Raw genomic sequence first — 15,621 nt, 5'->3', positions numbered from 1 at the left:
AATCGATCCAATCAGTCTGGATAACACGCAAATAAACAAATCCTCACGGTGCTCACTAGTCACGTACTTTTATTTCAGGAAACACACGATCCCCTTCTTGTTCTTAGGCTGGGTTGCACCAACAAGGATTATTTTTCAATAATTCATATTTTCAACCTGATTAAATCATAATTTAACTTTAAATTATGTTGCACTAAACTTACACTTGAGGAGGTTTGACTTTTAGAATAGCAACAAATTTTTCTCAATGGAGAAATTAGAGGTTTTCTGCCGAGCCATCATGAGTAAGCTAACTAGGCTAACTAACTCTTTAGCTAGCTAGCAAACAAGGTTAACATTTTGTTAACTTTTAACTATTTAGCAATTAATATAACGTTATTATCTTCTTTTTTGCTACATAGCACAGTGTATTGTTCATTAACTTTTTAACTTGCCTGCAAACAATATTAGACATTTCTATTTTCTTTTTAGTGAGATACCAAACAATGTAATGTAGCCTGCAAACAATCTAGAGTCTTTATTTTCTTTTAAGCTAAATAGTAAAGACTAGAATGGTTTAACTTTCTGCAAACAATTGAACATTTTTATGTTTTCTCAGCTAGAGAGCAAATAATGCAATGTTTTACTATCTTTTAAACTAGCCAGTTAGCTTAACAGTAAACAGTGCAACATTTTGTTAACTTCTTAACTAGGCAACAAACATTTTTATTTTTTTTCCCGTTAGTTTGCAAACACTGCAACATTGTGTTTAATCTTTAAATTAATCTTTGTTGGTGCAAGTTATTCTTAGTGTCTGCAAAATCTACAAGACCTTCACATAAAGGGCAGTAGATGTCACTTTACAAGCCAGAAACTTAAGTGAAGTCCTGTTGGTGCAGCATGGGGCTCATTTTTCTCATTGCTAGTAAAGTCCTGAACCTGTCTGTCTGCCTGCCAGGTGCTCTTGCTTGGCTCTCGATCATATTTCACACTCGTGCGTAGGATTCACTGGTCACACGCCAGTTTTCTGTGTGTGCTCACCTCTCTGCCCTCTCTCTTGTCCATTTAGTCTTTGTTGAAAGTCAGCAGGGGTTGAAAACAACAACAACAACAGCAGCAGCAGCAATGACAATGACATGTTTTGGGGTTGTGCCATTCCAAAGATTCAGCTTCACTTTATTTTACTTACTTGAGACTTTTATCTGATTTTGTGGCACAAAGTTTGTCTACTGTGACTTTAAAGAATTCTAGCAGTGTGGTCAGGCCACTACTCTGATAGCAGACAACACTAGTTATTATAGTTAACTTAAACCAGGTGAGAAAAAAACATTTTAGTTACCTAATATAAAAATTAAAGTCTAGATTTGAAAAAAAAAGACAAAATAACAATATCTTGTACTTACAAAAGTAGTAAAAACAAACAAAAAAAAAAGTAGTCTTCGTCAAGTTGGTCAAGCATGAGTGACTTTACCAATGTGTTGTCTTTAACTAGTTAACGTATCCAGTGAAACAGGTCAGCATCTACATGTTGGATTATGAAATGTAATATTTTTGGTGATAGTCTGACTTTTCATCTAGTGCCACCATCAGGTCACAATGTCCACAATTTGTCCAAACAGTATCTGCTAAACTCATTCAGCTTCAGCTGTTCAATGTGTTGACTGCTAACAAGCAAAAATTAGCATGCTAACATGCTGAACTAAGATAGCGAACATGGTAAACATCACACCTGCTACATATCAGCATGTTAGCATTGTCATTTTGAGAATGATAGCATGGTTTAGCATCAGGGCTGCCCCTTAATTGTCGTCTAAAATGGTGAGAAGAGTCTTAGTCCATCATATTTTCATTTATCCGTTTACTACAGAAAAAAAAAAATCCCACCTAAAACTCCATTCAGAAGCTGCACCTTGTCATTAGGTCCGGGATGAAAGTATCAGGGGATTATTCCAACACAGACCTTTTCTCTTGTAACCCTGAAGTCACTGCTGCTAACTGTGCTGTAGCTGCTACTAGCAGGTTAGCAGTCCTATTAAACTGGGACACAGTCTCCGAGACCAATGGAAGCAGTACTGAGTTGATTTACAGCAGCTCCAACCAGGTCATGCCCCAAAATATATATGTAAATCATTTAATTACTATCATAAACATGCATCAACTATAGTCAACTAATGGCTTGAATTAATGACTTCTAATCGACCAGGAAAATCTTTAGTCGGGCAGCAGTAGTTAGCATTTAGCTCAAAACGTTGCTGTAAGTTGTAGCACACCTAACAGAACCTCTAACATCACTGTAGACTTTGTTTTTATTCTGGTAAACGACCTTTGTACTGTTTACGTGTGATGGCCAGTTGTACTCTAAGGCACAGCTGCATTATTTTTTAAGGGTAACGGGGACATACCCTCTGACTTAAATTAAATCTGCAAACAATTTCAGTGCTTCATTGCAGGACTATTGTTGCTACAGTCCAGGAGTAACTGGTTCTGTTAACTGGTATTTGTGTTTGAGAGACTCTGACAGGTCAATATTCAATTACCATTTAACAACAAACATGGTAAGCTATTAAATTGTTTAATTTTGAAAAAATATAATTAACGTTCAGCATCTATCTCCCACATATTGCAGTCCCTTGAAATATTAGACCAATTTATGCCTTATCAGCAGAGTGCAGCACTGAAACCCACACAATTCCCATCATGCACTTTCCTCGCTGCTAATATACTCTCCTTGAACAGCATTTCTTCTTGGCTTATAAAATATTTCTGCACCAAACCCTTGTGTTCAATCCTCCTGAGGTTTCTGGTTGCCTTGTGTAGCCTCCATGTATTGGCATGTGCAGGAACTAGATACCCCAGCATGCGTGTCTCAGAGGTGCTGAAAAGCCCCGGTCGCTGCCATGTTACTGGGGACAGACGGACAGGTATTCAACTCTCAACACCGGGTATCTTCTTATCCAGTGGAACATTGTCGGCCGTTGTTGCAGACACATGGGTTACCGCTTCTGGAAAATAGAGCAGCTATAAATCTTTAAGACTGCAGAAGTGATGGCACTGGTTTTCACACACTTTAGTAGGCGTCTTATAAAAACAAATGGGTTAATGGTAGTTTATTGATTAGCAGGGGTTTTCTCACTGTGTTTACAGCTGCCTGTGTTTCTGCTTAAATCACTGAACAATACTCTGCTGTGCATGAAAAGTTTGTAGAAGTACTTCTAACACAGGCCTACATGATATAGCTTAATTTCGTCCATTGTATTGAGGCTTTGTTCACCACCATGAGCTTTTTCCTGCATCACTCTCTTTGATCAAACATGAATAATAAATGAAGGCAAGCTGCTAAACCTCCCTCACTTACTCTCCTCCCTGTTGCTTGCACCTGACATGAACGCTCCACCCAGGAACCCCATTATGTCAGCTGCAGCCTGCTCCAGTTTCTTACATGATAATACACACAGACCTTTTTTTTTTTAAATTCTATTTTATTTTAGGCTCAGGCAGCACAGAAAATAAAGTGAACTGCCTCACAGTTAAAGGTGCACTAATCAGTTTTTTTGAATTGACAGTGGGATCAAATGATAATATCAAAGGAGTCTGTCGCAGTGACAAACCTGTAAAGAATAATGTTTTAGCCTCTATCAGCTCATTGTTTTTGTTTTATGGCCCACAGCTTTATTGTTCTGGTTTAACTCTCAAGGAGAACAGGCATCTCAGAAGCTCTACAGACCCACTGCACACTATTAGTCCCTCACCACGCAGCTGACAGACACTTTTAGCAACTAGTTGGTGAACATCATGCATATTTAGCAGCTAATGTTATAGATATTGCCTTCAGGAGACCAAAAACAGAGCTAAAAGGAGAGGCACTGGGATTGGGCCAAAGTCAAAGCGCTATGAACTGTGGGTAGTTCCCTCAGGCCAAGTCTGCAGAGATGTGGAAATATGAAAAGTGCGCATAAAGGACTCAAAAAGTCAGTGAGAGAGCCCTCGTGGACGATTTCATGGTGGGACAGTCCTAAGTCAGACTTTGAGGTGTGTCTCCAGTAAGTCTGTGAGGGTGGACTTTAGTGTTGATGCGTGTAGCAGCCATTTTGAATTTTGTGGTCCGTGCCAGGGAGGTTGTTTCGACTTTCTGAGTCGGGAATCTGACTTCACGGGGCGCACCAGTTGAAAGTTTCAACTGGGAACTTTCTGACATCCTAGTTCAGAGCTCATCAGATCTATACTACTTCTTTGAAAGAAAATATCTAAGTGAACACACCCAAAATGCAGATATGTACTCACTCATTGTACAGGAAAACTGTGGACAATCACAGGCGGTTTGCAAATAATCGTTTGGATGTTTACTGCTCACCTTTCAAATGAGTTCAGAACTTGCTGGTTTTATTTTCGCATATATCATCTGCTTGTGTTTCTTGCTTTGTTTGACTTTTTAATTCTTTCAGGCATGTGACTTTCTAGGGCAACTGATGCAGGATTCCCTCTAAACCCGCAATAAATTACATAGACTCATCCATAAACACACACATGTATGTAGTCTTCTGTCTTTGTGGTGGGTTTGGGTGCAGGAACACAGGCAGCGTCATCTGCACAGTGATGACGATGCTTTGTTTGAGGCAAGACGCCCTCTCTTCATCAAGAGATCATCGCATACATAATGAATAAGCTCTGTGAGCGTAGTGGGACACATTCACCACACACACACACACACACACACACCGACGCTGCCTTCCTTCTGCTGCTGAGCCGATTCTCTGTTTGTCACTCCACACTGGACTGCTTGTTAAGCACATTTGACTGTCCCTCTTTTAATCAAGATTTAATTTTCTCCGAATGATTCCTCTCTGTTCTAATCATTCAGATGTATCTGCCGTGATAAAAGAACCGACGTTTTCTATAAGGGAACATGCATTAGTGGAATGATAAGCAGAACAAAGTGACAGTATTTGCAGCACGGCCGACATACATGAGCTGTAGGAGAAGATGGAGGTTGAAAAGCAGCTGTAGGTCTAAACAAAATGCAGTGCAGTGGAGACATTACAGATTTCCTGCTCCTGCTCTGTGCACAATCTCAGAGTTGGAAGTGGGATGTAAAAGGGGAGAGGCCCTGGGACTGAGATGTTGATAAAATATTAACTCCAACAGGATATTTAAAGCCTCTGACATTCTTTCCCTGGTCGACATGTTGGAAACGGCCTCTACCAGATGTAGCCGGCAGTGAGGATGCAGCTTCCACCTTAAGTCAAGTGATCAAGAGAAAATGACCCTGATCAAAGATTTACTGGACTGATTTTGACTAATTTGAATACACATTTGGGCGACAGGAAGCTGAATGTCTGTACACTTTAAAGTTAAAATAGTTTTAATCTCTTATAGCTACATGTTTCTTTTGGCCATAACTTTAATGTTGGTCATTTTAAATAAAACGGAGAGCTGACAACCTGACAAAGTGTTTTCTTTAATGCTTTTAGGAGCTTTCACTTCTCTTCTCAGCTTTCTCAACATCCACTGAACGGCCTCTATTTATGAATGTTTTATGTTCATGGTGTGTGGGGGTTTTATACCATTTTTAGGTGCTGCATTCCAGGCTGGGGCTCAATTCAAATACAAACATTTAAGTCACTGTGACTATGCTGGCATTTAAATGGAAAATCAAGCAAAAAATTATCCTGAAATTCATTTAAATTAAAATAAGAATGTTGGTCCCAATTTCTCATCGAGCGTCTTGTATAAACACACCCTATATAAATTGTAGAGTAACTAATGGCTTTATCATGGGCTAATAAATAATTTACAAATGCTTTATAGGTCATTTATAAGCCATCGAGCCACTTATGCATGACAGATGCTTGTCCATTTGACACTTTCTAATAAACCATCATGTTACAGAAAGATTGATACCGTCCTCATGTCTGTCCACTATGAAGCTGGAGCCACTGGCCAGTTAGCATCTTAGCATGAAGACAGGAAAAAGGGGGAAACAGCTAACCCGGCTCTGTCCAAATGTGACAGAAATTTGCTTATCACCACCATCACCATCACTTGTGGTTTTACTGAAGGCTGTGTGCCGTAGTCTGGCACATCTTGCCAGCAAACAGCAGGGACTCCATAGCTGTTTCCAGTCTTTATGCTCAGCTAAACTTCTTGGCTGTGGCTTCAGACTGAACAGATATGAGAGCTCCATTGATCTTTTCAACTAACTCTTGGCAAGAAAACGAATAAGAATATTTTCCAAAAATGTCCACATAGTCCTTTAATAAGTTAACAGATGACTCCAGGTGGGCCCATTCTTCAACATCCACCTGATCAAGTAAAGAACTATCTGAAAGAATCACTCAAGTAATGCTGGAGGAGGCTAAACACCAGCCTGAAAAACAATATCATACTTATAGATGATAACTAATTAAATATTAACTAAATAACTAATAATTTCCCTGTAAACTAAACAGAACTGTAAATTCAGACTAGTCGTCTAGTCTTAAAGTAAGAAAACTCTGAGAAAACAGTCCAAAATAAGCATTTTTCCAGACAGAGCAGAATCACAGCATCTACAGGTTTGGGTGATAAACAATGTTGTATTTGTTTTCAGTGTGGCTAATGTTAGCAGTGCTAGCACCAGCAGCCTGCTCTCCTTGCAGGTTAACATCGAAATGCCAGCGCTGTCATCAGTCCCCCCAGAAGGTTGCAACAACTGATGCAGAATCTACCAATCCCTGTGAATTGTGCACAACCTTGCATATTTGTCCAATTGCCTTTGATTTTTAATCAATTATACAAAAAATGTATTTCTTCAATGCTTTACTTTGCTGTCAGACGGCCTTTTCTGATGGGCAACCAACGATATATAAGCCAAATATTACTCTCTACAATGAACAATGGGAGTTACTGGTCTACCACTGCCTCAATCTTTTAGTTTGTTATTGTGTGACTTTGGTAAATCTGAACTAACTTTTTAAAACACTCAAGTTACACAATAATACAAACAAACTAACAGATTGAGGCAGTGGTAGACTTGCAATTCCTGTGTCACGTGAGGTAAAATTACTGACTTCACCAATGGAGTGTGATTGAATGAGAGAGAATAGTATTAACGGCCTATATTTGTTTGCAAAAAGAAAAGCTGTGAAATCAGGCATTTTAGGCCACAACAATCCAAAAAAGCCTGCAAAACCCCGGAGGGACTGCATTGCTCTGGTTGAGTGGTTAGATGGCAGTTTATTCTAACAAAGCCAACATACAACCTTATTTCCATTTTCTCCATCAAAACACAGCCAAACCATGCTGGTTTTTACAAGATGTCACCTTTGTCACACTTTCCGCCTTGCTGGTTTACGTACAGGCATCAGCACAGGGAGGGAGAGCTGCAGGTCTGGGTAGTGGTTAGATGGTGTGTAACACCTTAGAGGAACAGTTGACTGGCATTGTACAGTAATAAAGTATTAATAATTAATGAAACCGACTAGTATTTCTGGTGCTGATGGCAAGGGTAGCAACATTTAATCAGCTAGTAGTGTTAGCATAGCTCACAGGGTGGATATTATTGTTGTTGTCCTTTCATTCATAAATCTCTCCACACTAACTCTCTATCCTTGCGGCACAAACAGCTCAAGGCTCCTTAACATGAACTCTCTTCGTTTGCACTCCATATGTTGTCGCCTCAGATAACACAATTACCAAACCGGCTTCCATTACTCAGATTAAACCCACTTCTACCACACGCAGCGCCACCAGTACTGATCAATCCCTCCACAGCTCAGGTCAGAGGGCCACTACTGTACAAACTGACACCTGGTAGTGAGGCTCATCCAGTCCTGCAGCCGGATAATCACTGGTTTCTCTGTGACCTCTCCCCACTTTGTTTATTCAGCCACCTTGTCTGTGTGTCAAAGAGGATTTTCTCCAGTTTTCATACTGGTCGGCTCTTTCATACGACTCCGTGTCTCCTGGTTTTATGAGCTCCGGAGCATCTGTCCCTCTGTTGTGCTGCGTGTGTGCTCTGACAGGTTCACCATTGTCCCCTGTGAGATGGGATGCATGGTTGGCTGACCTTAACCCGGCCCATTTGTCACCCACAGAGGGGTGGAGGAGGGTGTGTGCGCGTGTGTGTGTGTGTGTGTGTGTGTGTGTGTATTCTCATACCGACTCAATGTGGCCATCACACAATATGAGTGTATTGATCCTCCATATGACTGTGGAGGCAGCAGGCCTGGACATGTGTCCTATTGTGTGTGGAAACCCAACACTGCTGTTACTTATCAAGGTAATTAAATACTGAGTATTTCCATTCAGTGTTACCTTTCTTTAACTGTATACATTTCGGTCTAACATTTTGTACTTTTCAGATTAAAGAGATATTTTAGATTATTTGAAGTGGAGATGCATCAGATATTTATCGATAGTCAGTGTATTACCTACAGTAGATGCCAATAGATGCCAGTTGGCACACCCCTCAGTCGGGAGAAGCAGAGAGGAGCACCAGCACGGAAACTAAATAATGAACTGCTGTGGACAGGGTCAGCAACAAAAGGTAATTTAGCCACTTAGAAAAGGTCCACCTAAAGAAAAAAATCAATGTCAGTTTAAGTGTATGGTATATTTGGAATTTTTTTCACTGCTTTACTTTGCCATCAGACAGCCTCTACTGACAGGCGACCACCGTTATATAAGCCAAATATTACTCTCTACAAAGACACCAAACTCCACTGGCAAAAACAGTAATTTTACCTCACAGAACAAGGGAGTTGCTAGTCATCCACTGCCTTGGTCAGTTAGGTTGTTTGTGTTATTGTATGACTTTAGTGAATAACATGAACAAACTAACAGATCGAGGCAGTGATAAACCAGCAACTCCCGTGTTCTGAGGTAAAATTACTGACCTCACCAACGGAGTCTGCCATTAAAAAAGCCAAATTTCGCTCTTTCACACTCAACCAATTTCCCAAAAGGTAAAGAGGTGACAATATTTTAAATATAGTGCACACTTAAACTGATTTTGATTTTTTTAGGTGTGCTTTTTTTTTTTTTTGCTTGCTAACATACCTTTCAGTGAGCATTGTTCAGCTTCTTACACCAGTACACCTCCCTGTTTCTCCACACTAGCAATCTCATCCTTTGTTTCATTTAAATATCTATTTGAAATCCAGAACGGTAAAATTATCTCAATTGCAGCAACAAAAAAAGTAAAAATTATGAATTCATATTTGTGTAGTACAATTATTTTTTTTTTCTTTTTTAACCTACCAATAATCATCACACAACCCTCAGATTTATTTTGTGACCCTCTGAAATGGCTCGACCCCTTGGTTGGGAATCACTAAACTATTTATTTGTAATGAGTCCCACGTTGATCAGCTACAACAGTAAAATGCTATTTACACATAAGTACATCAGCAGTAACAGTCTAATAAAGTAGTATACAATAATATATCATATGGGACATTATTCTGCATAAGTTTTTTTAACTTTTGACCTTGGAGTTTGCTGATAATACTTTTGTATATTTACTTGTAATAAATTTTTTTTTAATTTTGTATTGTCACTTTTGCCCAACAAAGAATTGGAGTATAATGATTTCAAGTACTCTTCTTTTGGCAGCGATGGACTTCTTTTGGATTCAATATGTTTGATAACACTGTGAGATCCATGACATATCTCTAAGTTTGCTTCTAAATTCACTTGTTCTTTTCTAGTTTTTGTTGTAGTTCTTTATAACTATAGCTATACTTCTCCTCAGTGTTTTAGAGTGTTTTCTTTAAACAATAAGCTTTCTTTCTAACTCACTGACTGTTAAAGAGAAACTGATGTACAGTCATGGTGTCATTTCTGCATTAACACCCCTAGAGGGCACTAATGCTTTCTTCTTCATTTTCCTCCTCACTGCACAAACAAGCTTCCAAGTAAAATTGAACATCTATCTCCATTATTTTAATCTTCTCTTCAAGCCCAACAAACTAAAACCCTGTCGTCACTGCTGCCGTCTGCTAAAGAAGGCCTCGGCCTCTTCAGGCCTCGCTGCAGGTCTTCTCAGGTGATGACAGAGAACCTTCGCTGGCTGATATCAGAGCAGGGAGTTAATGAGTGTAAAAAAGCTGAACACCTCCTAATAACGGGGTGTGGTCCTGTGCCAGGGCAGCCCTGTTGGATTAGCAGCAGGTCCCACTGCGCTCGTCTCCTAATTACAAGCTGGTAAGCACAGTGCAAGCCTGTGTGACTGCTCAACCGTGCTCCTGTGGGCATGCTACCATCCCTGACAAACAACACACTGAGACACACACACACACACACACACGCCCACGCACTCCTCCCTAACAACAACAACAGTGCTGTGGCCACCTGCAGCAGGCCTGCATGTGCTCCGGCTGCCTGTGTCCTTAGCTGGGCTACTGCCTCTCCCTCTTTGCCCTGGTTTCAGGCGGCAGAGCGAGCTGCAGAGTGCTGCACTGCATCACCGGATCAAAGCAAGACTAATGACTACAGCAGAGATGTAGCTACAGCACAGAGGCCCCAAGTGTTCCCGCTCGCCATGCAGAGCTGTAGTTAAACCACAAGTGGACTAAAGATAGCAGACAGCACAAGACAAGACGGCAGCGAGCTCTAAAATAAACCGTGCAGGTGTAGATGTGACAGGTGAGGAGAGGTACATCAGAAAACACAGCGGAGTAACATAACCTGAGATACATCGCTGTCAGGGCTGCAGCTAACCATATTTTCAGCATCATTTAATCTGTCAGTTCTGTTCTCAAGTAATTGATTGGTTGTTTGAGAAACACCGATCAACATTTTCCACTTTTTTCTGACATTTTACGGACCACAGCCCCATGTGGTGACTTCAAATGTCTTGTTCAAACACTTTATTGTCATGGAGGACTAAAGAAACTAGGGCGGCAACTAATGATTATTTACACTGTCAACTAATCTGTTGACTATTTTTGCAGTTAATCAGTTATTTGTTTGGTCTATAAAATGTAAGAAAATTGGGAAAAATTTTGATCCATGTTCCCCAAAGCCCAAGATAACATCCACAAATGTCTTGTTATTCAGTTTAATGTCATAAAGGACTGAAGAAACCAGAAAATATTCACACCTCAAAGTGGGAATCAGAGAGTTTACTGTTTTCCCTCCAAAAATTAGTCACACTGCTTAACTGATTATCAAAATAGTTGAAAACTAATCGATTAATCAACTATTGCAACTCTAACAGTTATGGCATACTACATTATCTTGTATTCAGAGCTGGAACAATTAATCAATTAGTTGTCAGCCATTACATGTAACTAAGGATTATCTTCATGATAATTCATGCTGATGATTATTTCCTCAGTTTAGTTCATAAAATGTCAGAAAATCATGAAAAACATTGATCACTATTGCCAAAAGCCAAAGGTGACGCCCTCAAATATTTTGTTTTGTCCACAAGCCAAAGACATTATGTTTATTGTCATGAAAGAAGCTGAAATCAGAGAAATGTATCATTTTTGCTTGAAAAAATTACTCAAACTGATAAATCAAATCATTATCAAAATATCTGGTGACTGATCAATTAATCAACTACTTCAACTCTTATAACATTGTCAAGTATACAATTAATTGATAATCAAGCCATTATTTTGAGTAATTTTTTAAGAAAAAAGAAGGCAAAATTCTTAAAGCTTCTCGAGTGTAAATATTTTCTGGTTTAGTTACTCCTCAATGACAGTTTTAATATCTTTGGGTTGTAGGGTGAAATAAGAACATTAAAGGACATCATCTTGGGTTTTGGGAAACTGTGATTGACATTTTTCACAATTTTCTGACATTTTATGGACCAATCATCTCATATCAATTACTCAAAAAAAAAATAAAAAAAATCAACCGATTAATCAAGAATGAAAATAATCATTATCATTGCAGCCCTATATATTATTTTAAATTGCAGCAACAGAATTTACACACTTTAAAGAAACAAACCTCCATTTTTCCCCAAACAAAAAGCATCTACAGGAAGAAAAAGTCATTTTTTTCTCTTGTGTCTTGTTACACATGGATGTCAGGTCTGTACCACCATGAAAAGTTCACCATGAAGGATTTTTGCCTTTCTCCTCCTCTGCCATCTCCTTTCCACCCTTCTCTCTGTCTCCTCCTCTGCTCACGTTCCTCCTCCTCCTCCTCCTCCTCCTCCTCCTCCATCTATCTCTTTCTCCAACAAAAAGGCTATTAATAGAACACCCTGCTCTCTCTTTTAAACTGCAGGGAGCATATACCGTGCACTTAAAGGCGGTGAAGAAGCTGAAGATACCAGGAGGCGTTTGAAAATGTCCTCCACACTGCCCGCGGCTACAAAGACGCTGGATGTCCTAAGAATAACAACAAAGAGGCTTCTGATCGATTCACGGCGTTTTGTATCAGCGCAGACGTTCCACGGCTAAAATTAGCTCCTCAAATCATTTGCTGACTAAATACCTTGAGAACAATGTGATGATGTGAGGAGGAGAAAAAAAGGCTGGATGAACATTTGAAAAACACCTCTCGCTTGTTTTTCCACACTCGATGCCAACAAAAATAACCAAAAAAGTGCAGTAATGATGGCACACAATAAACACACTGAACACAGTTTCAGTTGAATTATTATTGGCTTCATTATTGATATTACTTTGTCAGGGTTATGATCATTTGGAAGGATTATATGCATTTTTAATTTCACATGTTTTTCTTGTCCATAGATTGTCCTTTTTGTCTTGTAAAGTGCAGATAATACTACGTTTTTAAATCCAGACTTCACATACAGTATATAGTACATGGTTTTTGCTCCATCATCCATTGGTTATTATTTACATTATTCTGTCAACATTTCATTTCATAGAAAGAAAATCCATTATCCACTGTACCAACGTTGATGGATGTTTTCAGGCCTCTATGATAACGAGGGGGAGGATGGGGGGTGAACAACTGTACATATTGTTTCAGTGGATGCCACACTATCAGGCTCTGGGGGTCAAAAACGAAAAAGAAAACCATCGTTCTCAAACACACACATGCATACAGATTGCATATTGATCATCTTGTTTCCCGTATGTATGAGTTTTTTTCCTTTTTTTTTTTTATAAATGTAGGAGCCTCGTCTCAAAGAGCTGACACCGCAGTTCAAACAAACCCAAAGCTCAGACAGCTCATATTCACATTCAGCTCACGTCTGAGTGTTTGACGTACAGCAGCAGAATATTGCAAAGTATGTGTCTTCTGCCTAAAGGCATAGTATGCAAAATTTTCCTTAAAAACAATGTATGGACTCACTTATTTTCTCATTATTTTGTTGTGTCCGGGACACTTTACCAATGGGGTTGGGCGATATGTTCAAATTTTCCAGCCCGCCACCACCAGCCTAAAAGTCTCACATAGCCAGACTTTTCTCCAGTCCTGCCACAGCACATTACCCCACATTATCATTCTGCTATAGGCTAAAAAAGAAAAAACCTTGGCTTGTTTGTATTTCTTTAAACCAATCACAGTTGTCTTGGGCGTCACTAAACCCGGGGCGCAGCCACAGCGCCCCTGCAAAATAGTGTGAGGGGAACTTGTTTTGGCAGAACATCTGCTGGCAAGGCGAGCCCTGACATTAAAATGTCTAAACTCCTACATAAGAAAATCTAAACTTCCAGCTTCTTTACATTTATCCTATTAGCAACCAGGTGCTAAGTTTCTATTTTCAGTGCCAGTTTGGAGGTTGTTGTTGTTTACCGTGAAAATGCAGACAGCAGATATGACGGATGTCGCCTGAAACAGCAGCCAATGGCAGGCTTATACCCGCCATCTACAGCCAGTCAGTCAGACTAACAGTCCAGTAACCATTTCAGCTGAGAGATGTGTGCCAGCTGTGAGCTACGTTCATTAAATACAATAAATACAGAAAACAAACGCACAAAATGTCAAGAGAGGAAATATTTGCACACCTATGTTCCTACAAGAAAAATACAACCGAACACTTCCCAAATTTAGGTTTTGGGAGTTTTTTCTTTCTTTTTCGAGGGTTTAAGGACAAGGGCCCTGTGTCAAATTGCGATTTGTGACATTGGGCTTTCTAAACAAAATCTGACTTGACTTGACAAGTCTATTTTTTTACCAAACTCAGATGAGCTTTAATTGCCTTTTAAAACCCACTTCATTTAAACTCGAGAGACAGAAACAAAATAAATCACCAACTCTGGCTTGCTTAAAATGAATTCAAACAAATAAATAAATGAAACTGAGTAAGACATGAAAATATTTTGGCTCTACAATATCATAAAGATAAAAAAATAAAAAAATAAAAAAAAAATAGCCAACGATGGGCTTGGCCAATGACGACAGTCAATATATTCATCCAATCGCCCAACCCTATTTAGCACCCAAAGCATCAGTATTTGATGTCCTGGCATGTTTTACCTTTAATTAAAGGGTCATTTCAAATGCAGCACCAGCTCTTTGGGATCAACATGTAATTGGTGTTGGACAAAACACAAAAAAATTGTAATTAAACCTTCTCAACTACCAGCTAATAATCATTCTCTGCATAGATTTCTCAGTGTAGTCACTGTTGGGCACCCTTCTCATGGAGTGGATTTGCTGGTGGGTCCCTCAGCAGGTGAGAGATGACTTTTTTTTTCTTTTTTTTTTTTTAGAGGCTGTGGTGCTCCCTATAAAGCAATACAAGATCATTTGAATTGACTTTTAGTTTCCACTGAATAAAAACACTTTACAGATTAAATCTGCAGGTGTACAGATGAGGATGAGTCTACTCGTCTTTGTGCTTTAAGCAGAAATAACCGTCACATCGTGAAGTTGCTACAGTGAATTTGGCTGAGGTACGGTAATGTGCCCAATTTCAAACATAACAGATAAATGCTGCAGGTATCTGCGACATTTATCATAAATATCTGTCCAAAAAATGCAATGAAGACAATAAGATACAATGCATTTGCATGCATAGACAAATATTTTTGGTCAGACTGTGAGTGTTTTTTTCCACATATACAGATATGCAAATGGCTGTTGCATAAATGCAGCTGTACAACCAGGCTAAGACACTGACATTCAGTGGTTCGCTCTCTTTCTCTCTCTCATACACACACACACGCACACACACACACACACACACACACACACACACACACACTAAAGCACAGACATCTCCCACACAGCTGTGCATCAACACACCCGCGTCAATACTCAACTGATGATCAGTAAGATCTTGGTTGGACTGTGGAGGTCCATAAAGGTTAATTCTTTTCTTAAAAAAACAAACATCTATGTTCTCCACACAGACCCCTCCATCACCAAAGGATTATGGGAATATTGCTAAACAACTATTTAATCTGGTCCTACCTCAAGTGCCACCTTTATGCTACTCTTGGGAAATCAACAAACATAACTGCTCCAGTTTAAAATTCTCTAAAAATCCCTTCAAGAGACACATGAAAGCAGACACGGATCAGGACAGAGAGATGACTTCAGAAGCCTCGTGTCAGGCAGTCGGACGAGGCGTCCTGAGAACATATTGGCAGCGATGGCGTTAAAAACATTTTGCTACTGCAGGTTAAAGACTGTAGTGAGCAGAATGAGACCCTAAGAATAAAGATGTACATCCTGACGTGACACAATTCATTCAGACAGTTTCTTGCTACAGACCTTTTC

Source organism: Lutjanus erythropterus, chromosome 2 (genome assembly GCF_056507025.1).
Source record: "Lutjanus erythropterus isolate fLutEry1 chromosome 2, fLutEry1.hap2, whole genome shotgun sequence".
NCBI lineage: Eukaryota > Metazoa > Chordata > Actinopteri > Lutjaniformes > Lutjanidae > Lutjanus > Lutjanus erythropterus.
This window is presented reverse-complemented; position numbering follows the sequence as displayed.